Source organism: Schistocerca nitens, chromosome 2 (genome assembly GCF_023898315.1).
Source record: "Schistocerca nitens isolate TAMUIC-IGC-003100 chromosome 2, iqSchNite1.1, whole genome shotgun sequence".
In the NCBI taxonomy this organism is placed as follows: domain Eukaryota; kingdom Metazoa; phylum Arthropoda; class Insecta; order Orthoptera; family Acrididae; genus Schistocerca; species Schistocerca nitens.
Window position 1 is genome coordinate 666,508,688 of NC_064615.1, and position 9,724 is coordinate 666,518,411.

A 9,724-nucleotide genomic window follows, 5' to 3' on the forward strand; every position below is an offset into this window, starting at 1 on the left:
TAAACAAGAGGTGCTACTATCTATTCCTGTAGCAGTGCCATTGTGACCCTAGTTCTCTGCTCAATATGTATCGGCACAAGCAGGTGGTGTTGCATGCCAGTCTTGTACAGGGAAGTGAAATAGGTAAAATTTTCAAAGTCCCAGAGTGAAGCTATCTCTCTACATTACAACACGAGGCAGCCACAATGAAAACATTTCACAATGGGACTGGTTCAGAGCAAGCCACAACATCAGCATTTCTGGCAAGCCACATAGCAGGGTTCAGCAGAATGTAGTTGGTCAGACCAGGTAAACAGGCTCATGTCATCTTTAAGGCTAAGGCGAATGCAACAAATGGTAGGAAGAGCTTTTACAAACCAGTTCTATACTATAACAAACTTGTTAAACAAGCACAGCACAAGAAAAGCCGCTGATGCCTCGGTAATAGCAAGCTCTATGCAGTCATGATGAATGATGGTGTATAAACATCAGCCACTACTTCTCTCCATAAATACCCCAGCAGTTTAGCTCATAGGGCTGTCGGTCAGATGGATCAATGGTATACATAATGTTTGCACTCAGTTCCTTGACTGCAACAAAGTGATATCTGGCACAAATCTGTTGTAGATTTCCTGTGTGCTATGGAGAATAACACCTGCCACTGGGAGGGGTTGGGTTGTTTGGGGAAGGAGACCAGACAGTGAGGTCATCGGTCTCATCGGATTAGGGAAGAACAGGGAAGAAAGTCGGCCGTGCCATTTGAAAGGAACCATCCCGCCATTTGCCTGGAGCGATTTAGGGAAATCACGGAAAACCTAAATCAGGATGGACAGACGTGGGATTGAACCGTCACCACTGGGAGGGTTAGCTACCTCATAATAATCACTGGTCATGGAATTCAACAACACAGTCTTCCCCTGTCACAAATTGGAGTACTTAGAGGCCTTTTTTACCCATCATGATCAGGACATCAACGTTTCTAACATTCCAGTTAACCGAATAGCTCATACCTGGATGGCAAGCCAGTATCATCCCAAGTTCGAGTCTCGGCCCGGCATACAGTTTTAATCTGCCAGGAAGTTTCAGTATAGTCAAACTTCTCGGCTACATGATAACCGTCATCAGGGTACAACGGATGACAAAGAAAGGTGGTAAGCTGGAGGGGACAGGGCACCTCCCAAGTCAGCATGTGTAAGTTCAGCATATGTGCCGCTACCATTCACCACTTCAGCATCATGATACAGCCAGTGCTGGGGCCTCAACAAGTGGAGATTCAGCTGCCTTGAGTGGGCTGAATGCCGCTTACGATGCGATTCCTCAGCAGGCATTGACTGACAATATCAACCATGATTCAAGATGCTAACTGTATTTTCATGGAAATAAATAAATAATTCTGAATCTTCATGCACTGCACCCACCAGTGACCACAGGTCAATACCACCCTTCCGAGGAAAACTGGCAAGGAGTGAACTGAGAGAGTGCCTTCTGACGCAGAACCAGCCCTACTTACGCCCTCCCAATAGTCACCTCTTGCAAAATTGGTGTCAGGAAGTGGTCTTGCTTCTGACGTTGCAGCATCTACATCGGAAGGTACGAAGGATTTCGTACAGAGCCACACCAGCAGTTACAAAAATTGTGGGGTGAGTCACTGAAATGCTTTGTTTCTCACACAAGTATGTTTTGGTGGTGATCATGTCCAGAATAAGAAATAGTGTTCAGAGCTACTTTTTACAAAGCCCGTTATTTGAATTTAAGGGAAATTGTAGTAACAGGGTGTGTACGTGGACAAGAAAAAAAAGATTCTGGATTTTTCCTGAATTTCCCAGTTGAAAATAAGCTTTTTCTGGGGTGAAAATACCTATTTTTCGGGTGTACATACACTTTCTCCATGTTAAATTACAATACACTTTCCCTCGGAACTGTATAACTTATCAATCTTTTGAATGGTAAAGGTTTTATATACCAGCGTAAAACTTCCAGGCACTTTAGGAAACCAAACCCAGCAAAAAATAATGCGTTTTGGAAAGATCTTTGATGTGCAGCAACATGTACGCTGCGAGTTTCCGAAGCACTGAAATCGAAATTGTGACGCTCGTCTGTCAGCCAATCATAGTTTATGTTACGTTGTCTCGCCAGTAAATTAAAGCAGTTATTGAGAGTATAGGGCATGTGATGTAGTCAGCTAATAGGAACATCACTGTCAATTACCATTAACACACAAAAACGAAAGTTCAAGGTTTACATTAATAAACATACAGTATAGCTATAAGAAAAGCTGAGCTTTCACGTATAATATAGGTCTTTTTAGCGTATGTTAATCCTTTACGATATATCAAATGCAAATGTACTGGTAAAACTTGAAATAATGGCATAAATGGCTGGTCTTAAGGGCCCAAAATTTTTCCAAGTGGCTGGTGCTGGAAGTGTTAAGGTTTGAATGGGAGTCAAACGCTCTGTGATTTAAGAAATTCATCACATAGTCTCACACCTAACATAATTTATCTTGCGTAAAAATAAATTTACTTTGAAAGTAACGCTTCTCAAACCACCGTTCATAATATTTTCCCGAGAGTTGTTTACGAATTTTAGATTCGTTAGGTTGCCAGAGAGCGCCAGGAGACATGATTACTGCACATGAGCAGCTGCGATGACGTAGCTCAAAGTACATTTGAATTTCGGTTAGTGGCGACTTCAACATAGACTTTTTTTTATGGTTCACTGCAATACTGTTAAGTAGCATTTCCATTGAAGTTTACATCCACACAGCATTGCAAAAAGCTTGTAATAAAGAATACAATTTTCTTGCAAAAATAAAAAAAAAAAGGTTTTTATACGCCAGAACTAAGAACAATAAGCTTTTCATGACTTTCTCAAACTGTATAAAAATTAAAAACGTTACTTGTGAAACCTAGAAACTGATCGACAGTTTATATTCTACTCCAGGAATAAATATAAAGCCTTGTGGGGAGTTACAATGATAAAACACGGTGTGCTTCCAGTCTATAATTTACTGACGAATAGCGTTCTGTAAATTTAAGCCCTAAATAACACATATTAAGGAATAACGTCAAGCCTATAGAAAGTAACAGACAAGTTCAGAAACAAGTCTTGTGACGGAAAAACACTGTTTTTCGCAGAAGGCAGATATATATGAATTCTGCTAAACGTTTCAGTGTGGTATTCGGGAAGCCAATTCTCTTGGCGTACCGTTTCTGTATCATCTCATGTTTGGTTCTTTATTATGGCGTACTGCCGTATGTACCAGAAGATGAAAACATGCACTTGAAATACAGCGAACAGTTGAAACTAGCTAATAGTTTTGGAATGAAACTCTCCGTTCCAAATAAATTGACTGCCTCTGCGGAAAAGATTAATAAAAACAAAATTTCTTTAGCAAACCGAAAAAAATAACTTCATTGTTATTCAAACCGATTAGTGCTTGATTGCCAGTAACGTGGAAACAAAATAAAATCAGAAAACTGGAACTAATAACATATTTTAGTTTTCCGTAATTATATGAATGTATTTTAATTTATTTAAAAGCTCCCAGCCACAGAAATCCGGTTTGTTTTTATTTGACGTAAGAGTTGTGAACGAAGGAAGAAAAGCAAAATCACGAAACGTAAAAGCGGGTCACGTGGAGACCACTCCAACTCTGACTGCTCTGCGCACGCGTGAATCTTGCTGCTTGCAGGTACAGCTTATACATTTAACAGTCACACTACAAGAATCTAGAAGCAGAAGGTGCCGCTGATATGCGACTTCAGCTCTGCGCATGAACCACCGGCAATTGCTCAAACGGCCCTAATTGAAATTGTCATGACACCACGTTCATGGAAAGCAGTTTTTTGTTACGTAGTATTACATGCTCTTCGTCCTACAGCCTTTGACACATTTTGTTGTTTGCGGACGCTTGTGTCCACTGTGTTTTATTGTTGTAAATGGAGCATTTTCTTTGCAGCTTACGTTTTATATTGGTGTTTTTCTATCGTTTATGTTATATTACTACAACATCATACTGGAGTAGCGGAGTATTAGTTCTTACCAGTCAAAATTACAATAATTTAACTCGAAACTAAAACAATGAAAAATTCTTCCGGATGAGAAAATTCGCGGATTTTTTCCGGATTTACCTGCTGTCCCGGAGTAAAGTGCTTTTGTACTGGTAGACTGTAAAATTTGTAACTTGTCTAGACACATAACGCACGGTAATAGGTTTATTCCTGTCATAAATTCCACTTTCAGTGTGGTCATCCAAAAAAGAACTCCTTAAGTGTCATTGGGTGTCGATGAGACGAAGTAACTGGAAAATTTTGATATTCATTGTAGTGTATATCGTGTGTGGTGTGAAAGGCTTACTATGGCAGAAAAGAAAACTGCACAAACGCGAGCAGCTACTGCAGCACACACGGTATCGGCTCTGACAAAACAGGTTACATTATTACGTAGTCAAATGGGAGGTCCTTCACAATCATGTCCTAATGATTTAAAATCAATTTTGGCAATACCTTTCCCATCCGCGAATCCTGTAACGGCTAGTCTTATTTCCTCTTTTTCTGGCAAAACGTCGGAGGATGTCACTATGTTTTATTCAGGATGTGTTATCTGCAGCCAGCTTGTGCAACTGAACTGAACGAACATCACTGCAGATTGCCAAACTGCGCTTGTCAGGTGAGGCTAAGACATACTTCATGTACCAAGAGCTTTTGAGTTTAGTTTAGTTATGTCACGTTCCACAGATCATTTTCAAGATTATTTTATCGATGTGACGTGGAAGAAGTCAGATTACAAGATATATACACTCCTGGAAATGGAAAAAAGAACACATTGACACCGGTGTGTCAGACCCACCATACTTGCTCCGGACACTGCGAGAGGGCTGTACAAGCAATGATCACACGCACGGCACAGCGGACACACCAGGAACCGCGGTGTTGGCCGTCGAATGGCGCTAGCTGCGCAGCATTTGTGCACCGCCGCCGTCAGTGTCAGCCAGTTTGCCGTGGCATACGGAGCTCCATCGCAGTCTTTAACACTGGTAGCATGCCGCGACAGCGTGGACGTGAACCGTATGTGCAGTTGACGGACTTTGAGCGAGGGCGTATAGTGGGCATTCGGGAGGCCGGGTGGACGTACCGCCGAATTGCTCAACACGTGGGGCGTGAGGTCTCCACAGTACATCGATGTTGTCGCCAGTGGTCGGCGGAAGGTGCACGTACCCGTCGACCTGGGACCGGACCGCAGCGACGCACGGATGCACGCCAAGACCGTAGGATCCTACGCAGTGCCGTAGGGGACCGCACCGCCACTTCCCAGCAAATTAGGGACACTGTTGCTCCTGGGGTATCGGCGAGGACCATTCGCAACCGTCTCCATGAAGCTGGGCTACGGTCCTGCACACCGTTAGGCCGTCTTCCGCTCACGCCCCAACATCGTGCAGCCCGCCTCCAGTGGTGTCGCGACAGGCGTGAATGGAGGGACGAATGGAGACGTGTTGTCTTCAGCGATGAGAGTCGCTTCTGCCTTGGTGCCAATGATGGTCGTATGCGTGTTTGGCGCCGTGCAGGTGAGCGCCACAATCAGGACTGCATACGACCGAGGCACACAGGGCCAACACCCGGCATCATGGTGTGGGGAGCGATCTCCTACACTGGCCGTATACCACTGGTGATCGTCGAGGGGACACTGAACAGTGCACGGTACATCCAAACCGTCATCGAACCCATCGTTCTACCATTCCTAGACCGGCAAGGGAACTTGCTGTTCCAACAGGACAATGCACGTCCGCATGTATCCCGTGCCACCCAACGTGCTCTAGAAGGTGTAAGTCAACTACCCTGGCCAGCAAGATCTCCGGATCTGTCCCCCATTGAGCATGTTTGGGACTGGATGAAGCGTCGTCTCACGCGGTCTGCACGTCCAGCACGAACGCTGGTCCAACTGAGGCGCCAGGTGGAAATGGCATGGCAAGCCGTTCCACAGGACTACATCCAGCATCTCTACGATCGTCTCCATGGGAGAATAGCAGCCTGCATTGCTGCGAAAGGTGGATATACACTGTACTAGTGCCGACATTGTGCATGCTCTGTTGCCTGTGTCTATGTGCCTGTGGTTCTGTCAGTGTGATCATGTGATGTATCTGACCCCAGGAATGTGTCAATAAAGTTTCCCCTTCCTGGGACAATGAATTCACGGTGTTCTTATTTCAATTTCCAGGAGTGTATATACACATGAAGAGTGCTAATATTGATATTACTGAAATTTTTAGTTCTACACGTGCAACTACATTTAGAGGTACAAATTTTTTTTTACCAGTTATGAAACAGAAACTCGTCCATGGAATAGAAGGAGTTGTCCAAAAGAAATGATTTTGAGCTAGATTTAAAATTTGATCTGCTACCTGCCAGACACTTTATGTTGTTGGGCAAATGTAAAGTAACCACAGAGTTGGCAATAGCTAAAGCAAGGGAACAAAAAACAAAATATTGCTCGTTTCTTTCGAGAAAAGTTAAGTAATTTCAGAAAATTGCCAAATGAGATTGTGGAAGCGTTTTCGAACAGGATACGCAAGCTGAACACCCAACTTACGAGTTGAGTAAGAAACCGGATGCTGCTGGAGTTCTATTTGGAAAGGCTGAGGACCGGGCGCTGGATGTGTTCCTAAGGGGAATTTCTCCAGAGTTTTCTCGCACAGTGAGAATGGAGAATCCGCAAGGTGTAGCAGAAACGTTGCAGGTAACCAGCTATCCGCAAGAGACAGAAAGTGCTACTTAGTCACGGAATAATCAGAAAATGTTTGTGTGGAAGAAAGCACGTTACCGCTGCGAAAGAATGAATTCCACCGAACTTTTGTAGGACATAATCGAGAGGTCAATTCGTGCTCAAAATTCTGCATCGGCAACACTTACCGCAATTATGGACAGCTATAGAGGCAGCACGGCTCAGTATTTCTGCAGGGGACTTCCAACGATTTGTTGAGTACACGCCGCATTACACTACGCTGGACAGAAGTAGACCCAGGATGATATTAGGAGGTATCCCGCGAACTTTGTCACTTCCGTGTACAGTATATTTAATCACCAGGAAACCACAGTATCATGAGTAGAATGTTCCAAGACCATTATCAGGATCTAAGCTGGGTGGGGGCCAACTCACATTAGTTTCACAGGGTCTGATGAATGACGAGATAGTTTTGAGGTTTCACTTTTCTTCAGACGGAAACTGAACTGATACATCTACATCTAGAAGGCTGCTCTGGAATTCACACTGAACTGCATGGAAGAGGATGTTTTGATTCGCTCTCAGACTATTAGCCTACGTTGGACCCTCGAAAGCGCGCGGGAAGAAAGAACACTCAAATTTTTTGATCATTTCTCCCTTTGCAGGCGGCATAAACAAAATGAAATAAACATAATGAAAAGCGTTCGGAGGTGAAAACTGGTGACTAAAATTTCATGAATAGATCTCGCTCCAACAAAAGACGCCTTTGTTTTAATAATTGCCATCCCAACTAGCGTATTATATCAATCACATTCTCTCCCCTATTTCGTGATAATACAAAACGAGCTGCCCTTCTTCGAACGTCTTCGATGCTCTGCATCAATTCTGTCTGGTAAGGATCAGAGAACGGACAAGTGTAGAGTAGGCACTTTCCTGAGTAGACCTGTTGCCTCTTCTAAGTGTTCTGCCAATAAAATGCAGACTTTAATTCGACTTCCCCACAACATTACGGTAAGTATGTGGACGTTCCAATTTAAGTTGTTCTAATTGTAACCTCTAGATATTTAGTTGAATTGACAGCCTCTAGATTTATGTGATTTATCGTGTAGCCGAAATTTAATGGGTTCCTTCTAGAGCTCATGCGGTTGATCACGGGCGGGGACGCAAATGCTGCCCTCTCCTCCCGCGAAGGGTATGACCACGGAATGTTCTTGCATAGACGTGACCTGTTGATTCCAAATGGTGGTTCAAATGGCTCTGAGCACTATGGGACATAACATCTGAGGTCATCAGTCCCCTAGAACTTAGAACTACTTAAACCTAACTAACCTAAGGACATCACGCACATCCATACCCGAGGCAGGATTCGAACCTGCGACCGTAGCGGTCGCGCGGTTCCAGACCGAAGCGCCTAGAACCGCTCGGCCACACCGGCCGGCGATTCCAATTGGTCTAACTACTTAAATTCTTATACGAGGAAGCTATTTTCCCATTCTTTGAGTTACAAAATCACAGATTTGTATGAACAAATACACCCTTCACACTGACTACATTTTTCGACGAAAGACTGAAATGCAACTGGAAGTTCGAATGCCTTGTGCACCTCACCAAACAATAGGAAGACGCGGGGAACAGCCGGTTTTTATGGAGAAGCATGCTAGAGCGCTCTGTAGCTTACTGTGTCAGTGTGTCGTATGGCATAATTTAAAGAGTACCATAAGCTTTGGAATTCATCGAAATTTGCAATTTCAGCTGGAATCGCCAGGGCGAAAAGGGTTAACTACGACTGGTTGCTATTTCTCCATGAATCGTCATCTTTGGAGTGATCAACAGCTTCCAGAAATGAGAATATGAGTAAAAGAGCAGTACTCTAAACCTAATGTTTTATTTATTTATTTAATATCTGGTTACCAGATGTTACGTTCTTACTTATTTATCCCAGTCTACACTCACATATTTGAAAATTCATGGTCAATTAGAACCGTGTACCGGATCGGGACTATCTCAGAATCTCTGCGATTCGTGGACAAATACGTATAAAATGTCAGGACTGGTTCTATATCTCCAGCGAGAAACAAATTCCGGTGTCGTAGCTAATCATAGAATTCTGTGAGTGGAAAAGCAATTTTAATATTTGGCGTTATGGCCTTTTCTTCTCACCTTTCTTTTTTTAATTTTTATTCTCGCTTGAACAATATTCTAAAAACCCAGTAGATAGTACTTCAAATGAACGTAAAAACAATAGGCAGTAGTACAGACGGACTGAAGCACTTACCGAGGGAGGTGGCGCACACTGGACTCGGGAGGACGGCGGTTCAATCCCGCGTCCGGCCGTCCTGATTTAGGTTTTCCGTGATTTCCCTAAATCGCTCCAGTCAAATACGTGGATGGTTCCTTTGAAAGGGCACGGCCGACTTCTTTCCCCGTCCTTCCCTAATCCGATGAGACCGATGACCTCGCTGTTTGGTCTCTTCCCCCAAACAATCTAACCCAAAAACAATCTGTTTACATTTAGGCACCGCGCCTACGAAATACAGTCAGCTATGACCAAACCCAGCGTGAGGTGTCCAAGGCAAGTGCCGTTACAGCCCCGACGTTAAAGGAAAGAGGAGGCGGGAATGCCACATTAAATAATGTACTGAACCAAAAGAATGGGCAGCTTACAACAGGAGTAACTTTCCATAATAATTTAAAAAATCTTGGCCAAGCTTAAAAACACATTACACTGTTAAAACAAGGGGTACCAAATTGGTAGAGAATAACTGTCTAAGGCCCATAGAATGAGAAAAACAACGGTTACATGAAAGAGTTACTAGATTACAATGAGATAAGTTAGCGAGCGGCGGCCCCTGCTGACCACTTAGGCCTTTGGAATGAGGGAAAGAGCGTTTACGTGAAAGAGTTTAAAATGCCACCCTTAAATGTTTGAGAGGAGAGAAGCATTTTAATGACCACTGACGCTGAGTGAAAATAAGATACACAACTTTTTGTAGTTCTGTCTATGATTGGACATTGATAATAGTGA